Source organism: Aquila chrysaetos, chromosome 9 (assembly GCF_900496995.4).
Source record: "Aquila chrysaetos chrysaetos chromosome 9, bAquChr1.4, whole genome shotgun sequence".
NCBI lineage: Eukaryota > Metazoa > Chordata > Aves > Accipitriformes > Accipitridae > Aquila > Aquila chrysaetos.
In genome coordinates, this window is record NC_044012.1 from 11,639,749 (window position 1) to 11,654,158 (window position 14,410).

The window sequence follows — 14,410 nt, forward strand, 5'->3', positions numbered from 1 at the left end:
CCCGAACAAAGACAGGCTGCCCAGCCACCGGAGGAAGTTAAACACAAGGGAGAAATAATTTATTTGTTCAACTGCTGCCAAACAATGGATACTTAACAAAGCACGCATCTAAATAAACATCTTCAATATTTTTCTAGCCATATTTTATAGCTATTGCTCTTGAGACTGGTCGTAGTCTGAAGGACAGGCATGCCAAAATTCCTTGGTAAAAAACATAAGAAACTTCTGGGTTTGAAATAATTCTATGAATGCCTGCCCATGCCCCTCTCCATCTCCCCCACCCTGCTCCATTCCCTGATCTGTACCCTTATCCATCATTGCCCTGGCCAGGCAGAGAGAAGCAGCATCTTGGAGAGTGAAGAAAGATGCATCTTCCTTGGTGACTGCAGACTGTGCATTAGTGTTCTGCTAGGAACAGGTAAATGAAGCGCCTGATGGGGAAAGATAAATACACCAGAATAGTCAGCAGTACCAAAGATACCCCATAAATGGCATGCCTGAGATGAAAGTAGCTGCAGCATGTCAGCAGAGATGTGATGGCCATATCCTGGTCCGAGTGGGACCCAGCAAGCCAGGATTAACTTCATGGAAGTTAGCAGATGCTCCAGATTTGCATCAGCAAAATCAGAGATGGAACTGGGTTTTCTGAAATGTTTGAAGGCGAGTACGCATCTCCTGGCAGACCGAGCGTGGTCAGATCCAGCCCAGGAGCAGCAGGGCTGGGGTGCCATTTTACTCTTTTTCGGTTTTTAATAACTCCGGGTTTTAGCGCTTCCACTTATTATTGCAGCGGCTGACAGGGGACCTACAGGAAAATCCAGTTTTATTGAAACTGAAAAGGTCAGTTTTGTTTAGCGTTTCCATGGTGAAAATAATAAATTAAATATATTCGGACTTTTCAAGCTACTCAGATCCACGGGTTGGGCTGACCAACTGGAAGATTTTCCCGCAAGCTATTTTAATAGTATCTTGTTGCACAGCATTTATGTGTGGGGTGGACTTGAGGTTTTTTCAGAAAAATATTTTTCTCTTTGTTAAGCCAGATTCTTTAGTCTTTGTAGTGCTGTCCATGGACAAACACTATCGGGAAGCCTTGCGAAGGGGTCCAAAGACCACTGGGAAAGCAGTTTTTCAGTATAGCCATTTCTGTCTTACCACGAAGGCCCCAATTTGCTTCTCCTTCAGTTGTGTGTGCAGGCTTCTGTTGACTGTCCTGCTAATAGGTGTTTTGAGCAAATATTCCTCCATTTGCCTCTGGCAAATGCCACCTGGGACTCGGCCATTTCCCACTGATGTCAGTGAGGTCTTTGCTTTGAGTTTGCTGTGGGTTGGGTTAGTCCATAACGGGATACATTTTATTAGGGCTCAGATTGATTTTGGTTGATTGGTCAGGCGAGTACGATCTCTCATTCCCTCAGCATTGGATGGTATTCACAGCTACTGTCACCTTGGTAAGGAGAGATACAGGCACCCTGCTCTGGGATGCTACACCTTGAAACATCCCTTTTCTTGTCTGCAAACCTGCAGAAAATCCCTGCCCCAGCAAAGGCGTGCTGGAGCCCAAGAGGCTTCTCTCTCTGCAGTGACTCCTAGGATAGAGCAGCTAACGCATTTCTTGTTCAGTGGTTGTAACTAAATGCCCAGTCCTGGTCTATGAATTTTCAAATAATTTCTCATCAGACTCACATACTTTCTATATTTCTTCTCCCTTCTGCTTGTTACTGAGGTGCCATAGGCATAGAAGTGAGGTCTTCCCTTTTAAAGAGTTCATCTGCCCCTACTGCTCACTGCTAATTAGTTCTTTCTTCCCATAATTTTGATAAAGCGCTCTCAGTAACCAGGTATGGTGGCATCTCCTCCAGGGTTTCTTACCTTCTGTGGTGTACAGTGCTGTCGCTGTGGAAGTCTTTCACGTGATCACATAGAAGGGGGTCCTGTCGCCTCCCCTGGCTATTCTGTAGACATCGTTGTATGTGTGAATTATTAAAAAGGTGTAGAGAAGAGATGGCACTGGGAAGGGAGAGCTCTGCTTCACAGTTAGGCTATCACCCCTATCCCGATCTCTGATGTCAGGGAAGTCAGGGCCGTGGGTCCTATGTTGTACTACCAAAGTCCTGTGTATCTCGTGCTGGATTTCAACGTAGAGACTGCCTGAGCGCACAAAGGCTGGGCTGGCGTGGTCCAGCGGGCTGGTGTCGCTGGCAGCTTGTCCCTGTGGGGAGCCTTGGCCCCCCCCGGGGCGGTGTGAGATTGCTGCCACCCGTCCTGGGAGCCGGCTCTGGTGGATGCCAGGTGCAGAGAGGAGCGGAGAACACCTCACTGGGAGACTGCCCGCAAAGAGCAGGACTGACGTGATTTTGGTTTATAACTTATTTTGCATGGATGTTTGTACCTTGAGATAATCCCCAAGTAGGCGAGCCAGTACCGAGGAATCGGTCTTGGGCTACTCGACTGTGCCCTGGCACCGCGTTCATCTCTTGTGTACTTCGGCTGCTGCCCACACCGGCCCCAGGGGCGCGGGGAAGCTGTGAGCTGCAGACCCCTCTCGTCCCCGCACCGAGTGGCACTGGGGACCGAGCCCAGCCGGTTTGTACAGGCAGCAGGCCCTTGAGGAGGCAATTGTCATGTTAATGCAAGACCTGCCTGGGTTTTATAATCTTGGATCTCTGCCCTTCGCTCCCTCCTACCCCAGACTCTTCTTTTTATCATGCCTTCTCCTTCTGCTCTGGCTGCGTCTCACCCCTGTGCGACCTTTTTACCACTCGAGCAGCTTTTCTCTTGGAATCACAAGGAGCCGAGAACGGCTGAATCTTGTATTTTACTTGCAAGACACAACTGTATGTAAATTGAGGGAATTAGCTTTGGTTGGGTTTTTTTCTTTCTTTCTCGCCTTTTTTTTTTTTTTCTTTTTGCCCACAGTAGACGGCAATATGTATAACATGGTAATCCTTGTATAATATCCTCACAGTTTTTATAGCTCCCAGTTTTCCTATATCCTTATACCTGCCAGTTTCTCTATGCGGTACCATACACCATATGGCAGTGTGTAGCTGGTAGGAGGTTGGGTAGTGCTCCTTGTCTTACCTAGCTTTCCACCCTCCACCACAGCTGCTGGTTCATGCAGAGTACTCTCTCTGGTGGGTTTTTCCTACATTGCACATTCATAAAAAATGCCCAACCTAATAGCTTTTAGCTATTATAGCTGACTTCAGAGGCATTCTTCAGTCTATACAGCAAAGAGCCGTTTCATTTTGTATTCAATGTGACATAAATTGAAGACTGAAGACCTGGAAAACAAGTAGATTGCAAACTTTGGTTATCCACTGCCACTTTGAGTTTGTATTCACACTACGCTGTAAAAACATGTACACGTACTTGCATACTTGCTCACTGGGGTTTGGTTGTTTCTCAGTGGAGACAGTTTTGCTGTTAAATTCTGCAGAAGTTTGTGTTTTTAAAAACAGATGAGCACCCACAAGTTGGTGTATGTGACTTTGTTCTTCTCCACTTCCCAGTGACAGAAGTTTAAATATAGCCAGCAAACTCAGAAGAGACCAAACATCTTTGTGATCAAAATGAAGACCCAGCAAGTAGCTGGTTTAGTCTCAGTTTCTTAGGGAATATGGTGAACTCTGCAGAATTATTCATTTGTTGCACAAATGAAATAAAATAGGTCCTTGCCCCTTTCTCCCACCGCATAAATCCAATCCACTGTGACAGAATATTACTGTGATGTATGGTATTGTAGGAAGCAATTACCAAGATGGAAAGAAAGAAAAAGTACTCACAAATTATTACTACCAATCATTATTTACTTTACAGCTGAACTGGAGGGCCTGCTTTTACTTGGGAGTTATACACGGTCATAGAAAGACAACACAGCCCAGTACGGGGAGGGAAGGAGAGGAATTATCCCCATTGCGAGGATAAAGACGTGAGGAGCAAGGACCTTGAGGAAGTCACTCCAGATGAAGCAAGGAATCTGTAGCAGAGCTGGAGCTCACTGCAGAGTCCCAGCGCAACAGTGCCTTATCTGAAAGATCATCTTTCCTCTTATTAATAATGAATATGATCTTTCAAATAAGATTTTATGTATGTTTAAATTTAATAGCTCATCCTTCAGGAAGGGCTCAATCCTGCTAAGTACTACATCCAATTTGGGCTGGTTTAGATCTGTTGGGAGCTGAGGATGCTCCTCTTTTTCTGAATCAAGCCCTTAGCGAAGCTGACGCTATTGACAGATTACCGTTTATAGCTCTTTATTGCTTACTGTAGGTTTATTGCAAACTCCTTTCCCGCTTAGTTCTCCTTCCCTCTCTCAGAGCAAACATAATGTACAGCCCATGTAAATATAAAACATTAAGCAATTACTGGCTTATTTCAGATGCAGCGCTAATAATACATCATTTCTGAAAACCTCCGCTTCAGATGTAGGGCATGCTGTACCAGTCATCTCACACGATACTCACTGGAAAGTGAGCTCAGCCATTACTGTTGTATCCCTGAGTTATTACTCACTCACCCCAGGAAACAAAGGGGAGTCCCGGAGGTTAATGTGGTTAGTAAAGCAATTTGAGGAAGCTGAGCTTGTATCTGTTTACACAGTGTACAGAAGATATTTAAACAGCAGACTTCCACCTCCTGCTCTTGTCTGCTGACTCCTACATCGCTGTCTTGCTTTTGTAATGACTGCCAGTCTTCTGCTGAAATAAGAAATCGTGAATTTGAGAATTTGCTGTGTATGAGGTCCCTCAGGCAAATTGCCCGGCACCAGTTTGGAGAGGCTAGATGTGGGTTCTTGCTGAAAATGAAGACTTCTGAATTTGCATGGCTTTTGTGCCCTTCTGTCCCGCTCAGCCCTGGGATGGGCCCTGCACGCGGCCTGAGCAGTGCAACGAGGGAGCAGGGCAGCGGGCCGGGCAGCAGCGCGTTTCTGAAGGGGACGAGGGGCAGGTTCGCGGCCGTGTCCCCACTCCTCTGGCCTTGGCAGGCCACATCGCACCGCTCCTCCCCTGCATCCCCGGTGCTCTGTGTCAGGGCAGGTAGGGAAGAAATGCTGTTGCCTCTCCTCAGGAGAGGAATATTGCCCCAGCCTTGTCTGCGGAGGGGGGCACGCGGTGCTCTTAGTCTGATGCAAAGAGCTGCTCCAAAACCCTCCTTGGGGCTCAGCGGTGCATTAGCACTAACGTTAACACACCAGAAATACTGAGTAATAGTATATCTGCATCTCTCTCACTGCCCGTGAGGTCATGCGAAAACGCTGGGGCGTTGGAGGCTCATACGATGTCAATCTGTGTGTGATTAGCACAGCCGTAAAGTGGGTCGCTGCTGCCGGCTGAGATGCTGGGTGCTCTAGCCTGCTTTCCTTTGCAATGCATACAATGTATTTGAGGGTGTTAAATTTTTTAATAAGTGCCAAAGGCACATTGGTAGGGCAGGCTCAGCAAAGTTTGTGCTGCCTGCATTATGCCTGTTCAGTGGGTAAACAGCAGAATGAATCTCCGGAGCTGTCAATCCAGCACCTCCACCAGCACTGAAGTCCTTAAAAAAGATGTTTTTAAAGAAAGGTATGGATGCATTGTGCTTCCTTGGAGTACAGAGTTGAAAAAAAAGCTAGGATGTGCTCAAACAACCTGCTTGTTACTATTTATAGGCTTCATCGCTCCACCATCTTCTGAATTTCTGAAGTTCCTTTGGTAAAATATTAAAATCAATGCATTGCGAGTCCTCGCTGTGTAGCAGGCTCAGAGTGACTCAGCGACAGCATGCTAACCTCTGAGCTTTCCCAATGACTGCGCCCTGCGCTAATTATTTCTGTTTTAATAGATTTTGTTTTGAATAGAAACATGGCTGTCTCCAGTCAGGAGCGGGTCCTTGACGAGCCCCGAAGGCTCGCTCTGCGGCGCGGAGCTGTGCTCTGGAGCCCGGCCTTTGTGGAGAGGGGCTGGCCGGCTCCGTGGATGCCGGCCTCGGATGGCAGCGCTGGTTTTTCCTTTAGCAGTGATAAATGAGTTTTTACTGATGGGTTTTTGGCTGGCCTTTTCCAGGCATTTGGCTCGCAGCTGAGCTAGTTGTCATAGCAGTAATGGGACTGCCTATGATCCCTATAAGGGGTCAGTTTGCTGACGGATTATCTTGCCCTTTCCTTTTTTACTTGCAAAGTGAAAAATGTGCTGCTTATGTTTTCTTGAAAATACCTGATCCACAGTTCCAGTTTGGGACCCTTGGTATATGGAGGTGCTTAGATGGGAAGGGTTGGTATGACAGAAAGAGATGCAAATCATAGGAGTGGGCTGCGATTTTAAACTTTGAACCTTGTTAGATTTGGAGTACTAGAGGGCACATCTTTGGTGCAGTGCCCATATTTAATTTGTGTTTGTGTAGGAATAAGCAGTGCTCACTTATCTCTGCATCATTTACCAATTACATAAACAACATTTATAATTATGATTCATTTATTTAGATTTTCTCTTGTGGGATTTCCATGAGCACAGAGATTTAGAGAGAATTAAAAGAATGTGGCTGGGTTACTGGCAAGGCATTATTTCAGGTTTGCTCTGACTGTTTATAATTCCTGTTTGATTCAGCATGAGTGCAGTGGCCACAATCTAATTCTTTATGGACATGATAAAAGTTTTCCAAGCTGAACATTAAGTGACAGCCTGTTTGGATGGCCCAGATTATAACCTGCAACAGGACCAAGGCAGGTTTGTTTCTGGGGAAAGTAACTAAACTTGGGGCACCATGAGCAAGTCTCCACAAGCCATGCTTATAATGTGCTTGTCTTGGGAACATACAGAAGTTTCCAGTGTCGGGCCTGTGCTTTTGTTAAATTCAGAGTTTCAGTGCGTTTAAGCAGCAGTGATCAATAGTTCTTCACATCTTTGTCTTTCTGATGTGCACAATGCGCTGAGCAGGGCTGAGGGGTGCAGCTGTCAGTAACAGGCTGCTATTCATTCCTTTCACTGTCCTGCTTTGGCAAAGTGATTATTTTTTGGAAGAAAAATTTTGATTTCTTGTAGAAGCCTTAAGAAGCTACAAAAATAAATAATTTTAGTTCAGAACTGGAGAAAATTAAAATGTTTTCAGCTTTCCCATAAAAAGCAGACTTCTTCAGGAGGGAAAAAAAAAAATATCTGCCATTTCCTGTTCTGTAACCCTCCCCTTGGTCATGCCACACAAAAATTCCCCAACGTGTTCATAAAAGAAAATTAGAAGGAAAGATTTCAAGCAACCTTGGTATTTACAAAGGGAATTTTCATCACCTCTTGGTTTGCAGAAGAAAATCTCATTCCTGCAGAAGAAGCAACCCAGACATATCGCTTAATGAATTTCAACCATGAGCATCAGTTTGTGATGTATTGGCCAAAGTCTAGTCAAGAGAGTGGGATATTGATAGCGCTGCGAGCAGGGGAGAGATTGGCAGATAGCCTTTCTCACATTTTGCAGAAGAAATGACAAATCCGTATTATTTACTATCCTTAAATAACTTGCCATAGTCCAAAGCTACCCTCTGTACTTAGCCAAAGCCCATGGTGACTTACAATAATTTCACTTAGTGATTCAAACTGAGAACACTGGGACTGAGCCATGTACCAGTACACCAGTATTAAGCACCCAGTCCCGATGGTTTATAATTAGGGCAGGAGAGGAGACAACCTTCTAATTTGCTGCTTCTCCAAGAGTGGTAGAACTGCTGGGCTGCCTTACAGGCTCTTGGGGCCACTAAATGGTTAATTATTCAGTAAATAGCACACATAGGAGACTGGGAGGGCTCCCGGCCAGGAGAGTCCCAGCCTGGCACCCCGGCACCTCCCGCTCCATTTTCTGCTGGGAGTCAGGCGGGAAAGCAGCCTGCTTTGTCCATGCTGGCACCCAGGCTTTTCTCAGGGAACGTTTCAATGAAATAGGTAAATTCTCCTTTTTTGGGGGGGAGGTGGGGGGAAGTTGATTAATTGACGTTTTCTGACAAAACATGTTTTGCCAGAAAATCACTGCCTACTCCTAATTAGAGGGCTGTATCTGGCCTCTGTGTTTCAGTTTTATAATTCTGTTTGGAGATCAGATGGTGAATTTTTACCACTGAGAGCAATTTCCTAAAAATCTGTTTAGTATTCTGGCAGTTTTCAAGGTGGGAAAAAAAATTATTAAAAAAATGCTTAGGGGCAAATTTTCTGCTTGGTGCACAGGGAGTTTTAACACATAATAAATGCAGCTGGGTGGGTAACTCACTACACTGGAAATTTACTTCTTCGTATCTTGAGATTATAAGGCAAGGTGGTTTTCTCTGTAAACTTTGGGGGGTTTGCCGCCTTAGATCTCAACTTTGTAGCTAAGAGGAAGGAGGCTAAGTTTGTAATGCATAGAGAAGGGAAACGTGCACTATTGCTTTAATCAAAACCAGCTGAAATAGCTCAGGTAGACTTCTGCTAGTTGGCAATGTTACCGTTTCTTAAAAATCATATGGTAATTGAATCTAATGTTTGTGCTGGAAGCTGAATGCATTTCAAATGTGAGTTAGACCTATGTAATGCAGAGCAGTGGTGCATAATTAAGGCGCTTCATAACTGAGATTGTTAGATTTGCATGATACCCCTATTTTCAAGGCATCTGCAGCATTCCTCCCAAAATGAACCCAATTACCTTAAGAAACTTCCCAACAATTTGGGACAGAGGAGAAGTGAGGAAGATAGGACTTTAACACGGTGGTTTAGGTAGGGGCAGCGGCGTGCTTTGAGGTGAGCCATCTGATGGTCTCTAGTGTTTAATGGGACGTTGGGATCTGAACTGCACCGTGGACCGTAAGATTATTTTGGAGTGTACCAAATGCTTTTTCTCTTCAGAAAGTGTTGATTCCCTGAGCAAGGGGAAGATTTGTTCTAGGTGATCAAGCTAAATCTAATCCAAATTAAACCCACAATCCCCACATGCTGGAGATATGAAGGGTATCAGCACCTGCTGCTTTAGTCTCCCAAACCCACTCCAGCTGAACCAAATTACTTGCTAATGGAGACACTGCTGAAACTGCCTACATGGCTGCCCAATTTTCTGCTTCTTTAGCCCTGGGTAGGTCTCTTGGTGGGAGTAAAAACAGTCTAAAGTCTGCTCTGAATGTCTCTGGTGAATGCCAGCCTCCAGAAGAGTACCACAAAGGACAGCAGAGCCTGGGAATGGGGGCTATGAAGCTGATAGGTGAAACGGCAAAGTTTGATGCAGAAAGAAAAGCTGAGAGAAAATGCAGGTTCTGTGCTACCAAGATTAGGAGGAATTAAATTCTGTTTCTGTCTCCAAAATACTCTTAATTAGAGCTGACTGAAAGATCTGATATACTTTAGCGGTTTTGACAGTGCGTGAGACATGGATAACTTGGGGTGAGATTTTTTGTTAACTTTGACTTCCAGATTGCTCTTGGCAATGGTAATAAGCATGTTGGATGAGTTCTTAATTTTAGTTTTAAAAGTTCTCAGTTTTCCACAAGCTTTTACCACATTTTAGTTTCCTCCTATTCATCATAGATTATTAAGAACACAGAAAATGTAATAATTTTAAAATCTCCTTAGCTCTTACAGTATTTCTTAAGCTACCTTGATCTGGCAAAACAAATAGTTCCTCATGATTATACTCAAGATGTAAAGAAAACACAAAGAACCCAATTAGCCTTTCCCAATCACTGCTAAGTTGACATGGGAGGGATGAAGATCATACTAAAAAAATCTTAGTTTTAAAAAGCTTGTGTAAATTGGAGAAGTTGTTCCTATCCAGCATTCACAGAATACAATGCTCATGTCAAAATAGTCTCTTTGCACAGAGAATTGTGAAAGAACAGAAAAGCAGAACAAAACATTACCAACAGAGCTCTGTAAAATGCACGTTTCACTTCATAAGGGCTGGTGCAATAATTTTCTTCTGATTTTGACCTTTGTGGGTTTAACATTACAATGCTGTGGCTGGAGCTTTGGATTCAGGTGGAGACAAAAACCTAAAAATAAACCTAATTTGTTCTAAGACAGAAAACTGAGGTCTGTGTAACTTGAACATGCAATTACAGGTGTGCTCAGGTTCACTCAGCTAGTTCCTATAGAGAATCAGTTGGTAACACTTGCAGTGTTAATTTAAAGCTAGTAGCAGAACCTGCCAAAAGCCAAATCAGGCAGGTTTCCTGCAGCTTTATATTGTTCCAGAAGCCTTCTTCCAAATGAGTAGTTTTCTCTTACTGCTAATTCATTAATGTTACAGTACTGTGTATTACTGTCAGAGTAAGATGTGGGAGTTTCTCAGGGTGAGTATCATCATTATGGCTATAAGCAGCAAAAAGCAAGGTGGTTGTGAATTGGGCTTTGCGGGTTTTTTGCTAGAAACAAGTTTGACTCGTTACAGTTGTGTCTAGATGGTTCAATGCCGCTCCAGACTGGTGATGCCTGTGCTGGATCCGAGCAGGCTGCTGTGGCCAAGGGCACTGCACTTTGCTGGATCTCGAGGTGGGTCCTGGTGGCTGCAGTAGTGTGCTGGTGTGCTTGAGCTAAACAGCCACTGCTCTCAAAGTGCTTCACCTTTCTGATGGTTTGCAGGAGTTTGAGGGGTTTGGGATGGTGATGAAGGGCTCCTTGCCACTGCCTGCGTTTTAAGAAGCTGTCTTCCGTAGGCTTTGAAGTAGGCTCTGTGCAGCTAAAGCAAAAGCAATCCCCAAGAAACAAGGCTAGACAATAAGAGGTGAGGTTGAACGGGATAGATGTCCAGCAAGGGAGCATTTTAAGTGCAATTACACAAGCTTGCCTGATCCTAAAATTTGATTAAGAACAAATAAAATTATATTGCTGGGCAGTCAGAGACTTCTCTGACCACTTTAAGCCCTTGCCTAGGGCAATCGATGAATATTCAGTGTGATGACCTCTCTAATAATATTGCAATCACCTGAATGTACAAATCGTGGCTTTTTTTTATCCTTGAAGTGGGATATGTTTTTCATTATTTTTTTCCCCTTGATTGACTGGCACACCTTGAACTCAACTATTCAGTGGTTAACACTCCCTGATGATTGTATGCTGATCTTGGCGGTGCCTTTCTCATCAGGATTGATTATTTGAAGTCTAAAGTAGTTGTGTGAGCACCTGCTAAACTGGCTTCAGATTATCTGAGTGGTTTTGTATTGTTTTGGGGTTTTTTGTTTTGTTTTGTTTTGTTTTTTTCTTCTAAGAGAAGACCCCCTCCCCAGTGTCTGTATTAACCAGCTCTGCTGCCACTCTCTTTGTGCGGGGCCAGGGATGCTGGGTTCCCACTGCTTCCTATTCTGCCAGCAGTGGACAAAGAAAGCATTTGATTCCTCGTGTCTTTGCACCAGAACATTAGGCTGAACAAAAATACTCACTCACAGTTTCCATGTAGGCCCATTTCCTGGACTTTGACCTTTCCCACTACTCTCCTTCAGACACTTATCAAGTGGTCCAGGTCTCTCCTGAGGGGCAATGCCCCACACTGGCTAAACTTTCCCAACAAAAGCCTTGTTACTCTTCATGACTTGCAGACTATCCCCTTATTTATGCATGCATGTTTGTCTCCTTCAAAATTGTGGCATTCTTGATTCCCACTCAGTGTAATTTACTATAATTGCTAGATCCTTTTCTAAAGATCTTCCAACTAATCAATTTTCCTCCATCCTGTATTTCTGCAGTGGAGTATTTTTGCATGCTCTAATTGAAATGCACCCTATTGTTTGTGCTAGTTCCTCAGCTTGTTGGGACCATTTGCAATTCTGATCCTATCCTCCCACACATTTGCAGTCCCTTCTGGCTGGGGGTCATTTGCAAATGTACTGAGAATACTCTATATCCTACCTTCCAGGTCACTGTAATATGGCATTGAACAGAGCTGGCTCAGGACAAATCCCCAAGGAATACCTTTGTTTTGTGCATCCTTCCATTTTGACAGTAAACAATCAATAACTCCTCCCCGGCTTAAGTCACCCTGTCTTTCTTGCATCCACCTACGGTAGTTTAATCTACATTGTGTATCCACAGTTTATATAAAAATACCATGGGAAACGGTGTCAGAGTCTTACTAGGTGAAGTATGACATTTACCCTTCTCCCTTCGCCACAAGGTCTGCTACCTTGTTGGAAAATTAAATGATATTGTTTTGACATTATTTTTACGTGACAGATTCATGCGCAGTGCTGTTCATCTCCTTCATGTCCTCCATGGCCTTACAAATCACTTGTTTATTTGTTCCAGCATTCTTGACTGCCCTTTCATTCCTCACTCTGCCATCCTCCCCCGTGTTCAGCACAGGCACTGTCATTTTCCAATTGTCCTGTGCCTCCTCCATGACTTCTCGAAGGTGAACTCCCAATGATATCCCTGACTGGTCCCTCCCAATGATATCCCTGACTGGTTCCACGTAAGGACCTACAGGCTATTTGCCTCAGGAGCTAATTGGCTGAAGCAATCGGAAGGATCTAACTTACTCAAGTACCCTTGGGTCTGGGTTGTTTGTTTGTTTGTTTGTTTTTTCTTTTTTTTCCCTTAATGTAGATGGTGATAGTTACTTCCATCAGAGGTCTTAATTGCTAACCATCTACATGGTGTTGACCTTTTCATGGAGATTATTGCTCAAAAGAAAGCCTCAAAATCATCAGTATTCACCTCTGCTGAGCAGCAGTACGACACTCCTGGTTTTCCTCCAATTATTCAGTTACTTGCCAAATTTCTTAGTTATACCGTGTTTTGTGACTTCACTGGCCTTGTTCCAGCCTACTTTGCAATTTGTTAATGCCTGCCCTGGTAGGATCAGGCACTCTGTAAAGCCACGGTGCACGGACGGGCAGGGAGCTCAGGGGGAAGACCCTGTGGTGGGCGCACCGCGGGTTTGCTGCTGAGTGCCCTCCTGCTCCTCCAGAGTTGCTCAGCAATCGCACAGAAATAAATGTGTCTTGAAGTCACTTCCATCCTTTGTTCTAGTCTATGCTAAGTCAGCGTAGACTAATTAGATGATCTGGCCCTCATTTACCATTTAGGAGGCTGAAGGCAACTGGTAAGTATCACAGACAGCCCTTGTCTTCATGCCGAGCCGCTCTATTGCGTTTCTGTCGCACGTGGCTGTGTACGGCAAAGCCAAAGGACTGCAGCTGGGAGGAAATTGCAGACAATGAAAGTGCCCTGGCCTAACCGGTCATTGTGATATATGGAAGAATTGTGTTAATTTATATAAAGTGGCTTTTGCTAAGGCTGCTTCTACTTGAATTTGATTTTGAAAAGAAGAAATTATTCTCCCTCCTTACTGCAGGCTTCATAATGCTTATTGTATTCTCCGGTCAGGTCACTTGGTACCTGAAGCATCCCACTGCCTTTCTGCTGCAGATAAAATAGTGCCTTTTGTTTCCCCTTGTTCAGGCCTGACCACATCTCTCTGACGTCTCAATTTTTGTGGGCTCAGCCAGTGCATGAGGAAGCCTTTGTGGAAGATTTAAAGGAGACTATTTTGCAGGTCCTGACATCCCCCTTCTAGTTTCTGCCCTTGGCCTCTCACAACTGTAGTGGGATCCTTCCTCCAGTGTCCCAATTCAGTCTGATTCATCTTCCTTCCAGCAAATCTGCTGTGAGAGCCCTCTGCGTGGGGAAATTGCATTCCCCAGATGGCACATGTGCTAATGGTGGCCCAGTCCCTGGCTGGCTGATGATGCTGAGGGAAGTTCAGCTTGGAGGATATTTGAGCCATCCTCAGCATTGCAGCAAATTCCCACAGGAGTCGGTCCTTTTATATCCCAGGATTGCAGTTGTCCTTTGGCCCTTGAGGCGTTATAGGCACGGAGTGGGAAGTAATGGGGGGATTTTAATTTGTCCTACTTTTCTTACATGTATCAAAAAGTCCCTGGGCCTTGGCAGATGCTCTGGAATTGCTCTGCCTGCATTAGGCCACTTAGTCAATATGTATTCACCATAGAAGTCTAGTGATACCCATCCTATGCAAGCCCTTCTCTTTATGGGATACCCCAGGGCTCAACATTAGGCCACAAGTGATTCTTGATGGATGAGCTGAAGAGAGAGAAGGTGGTTTAAATGTTGCCCTTGCCAAGGGCAGCCTCCTCGGGGAGCGCTTGCCTGGGGCGGCTATACCCTTGGTAGGACCTTAGTCTGCCTTGCAGCTGGACAAGAGTCTTCCCTGGGGTACAATATAATCGCCTCTCTTCAGGAAATATTGTTTTCTTCCTCCTCTGGACTTCCCAGCTCTTTTGACCAGGATCCATTCCCAAATCTTGATTTTTATTTTACTTTCACCGCCTCCTTTCTGCTACTTGGTGCCCGCGCTGGAAAAAACGTTAAACCCTTTACAACTAGTAAAGCACTGCTACTCTCACCCTCTGCTGTTCTCCCTGTACCTCTGTTGTATCTTTACTTGTAACCCCTCCACCTCATTT

General features: G+C 44.7%; 1 protein-coding gene across 1 annotated transcript in view; it reads left to right on the forward strand.

The window, feature by feature from the left end:
• Window positions 1-7,824: 7,824 nt before the first annotated feature.
• PEPD (peptidase D) overlaps window positions 7,825-14,410 on the forward strand; it is a 177,272-nt gene continuing 170,686 nt past the window's right edge. The window contains exon 1 of the mRNA XM_030024016.2: window positions 7,825-7,910. The gene's annotated coding sequence lies outside the window, so the exon portion shown is untranslated. The remainder of the gene's footprint in view (window positions 7,911-14,410) is intronic.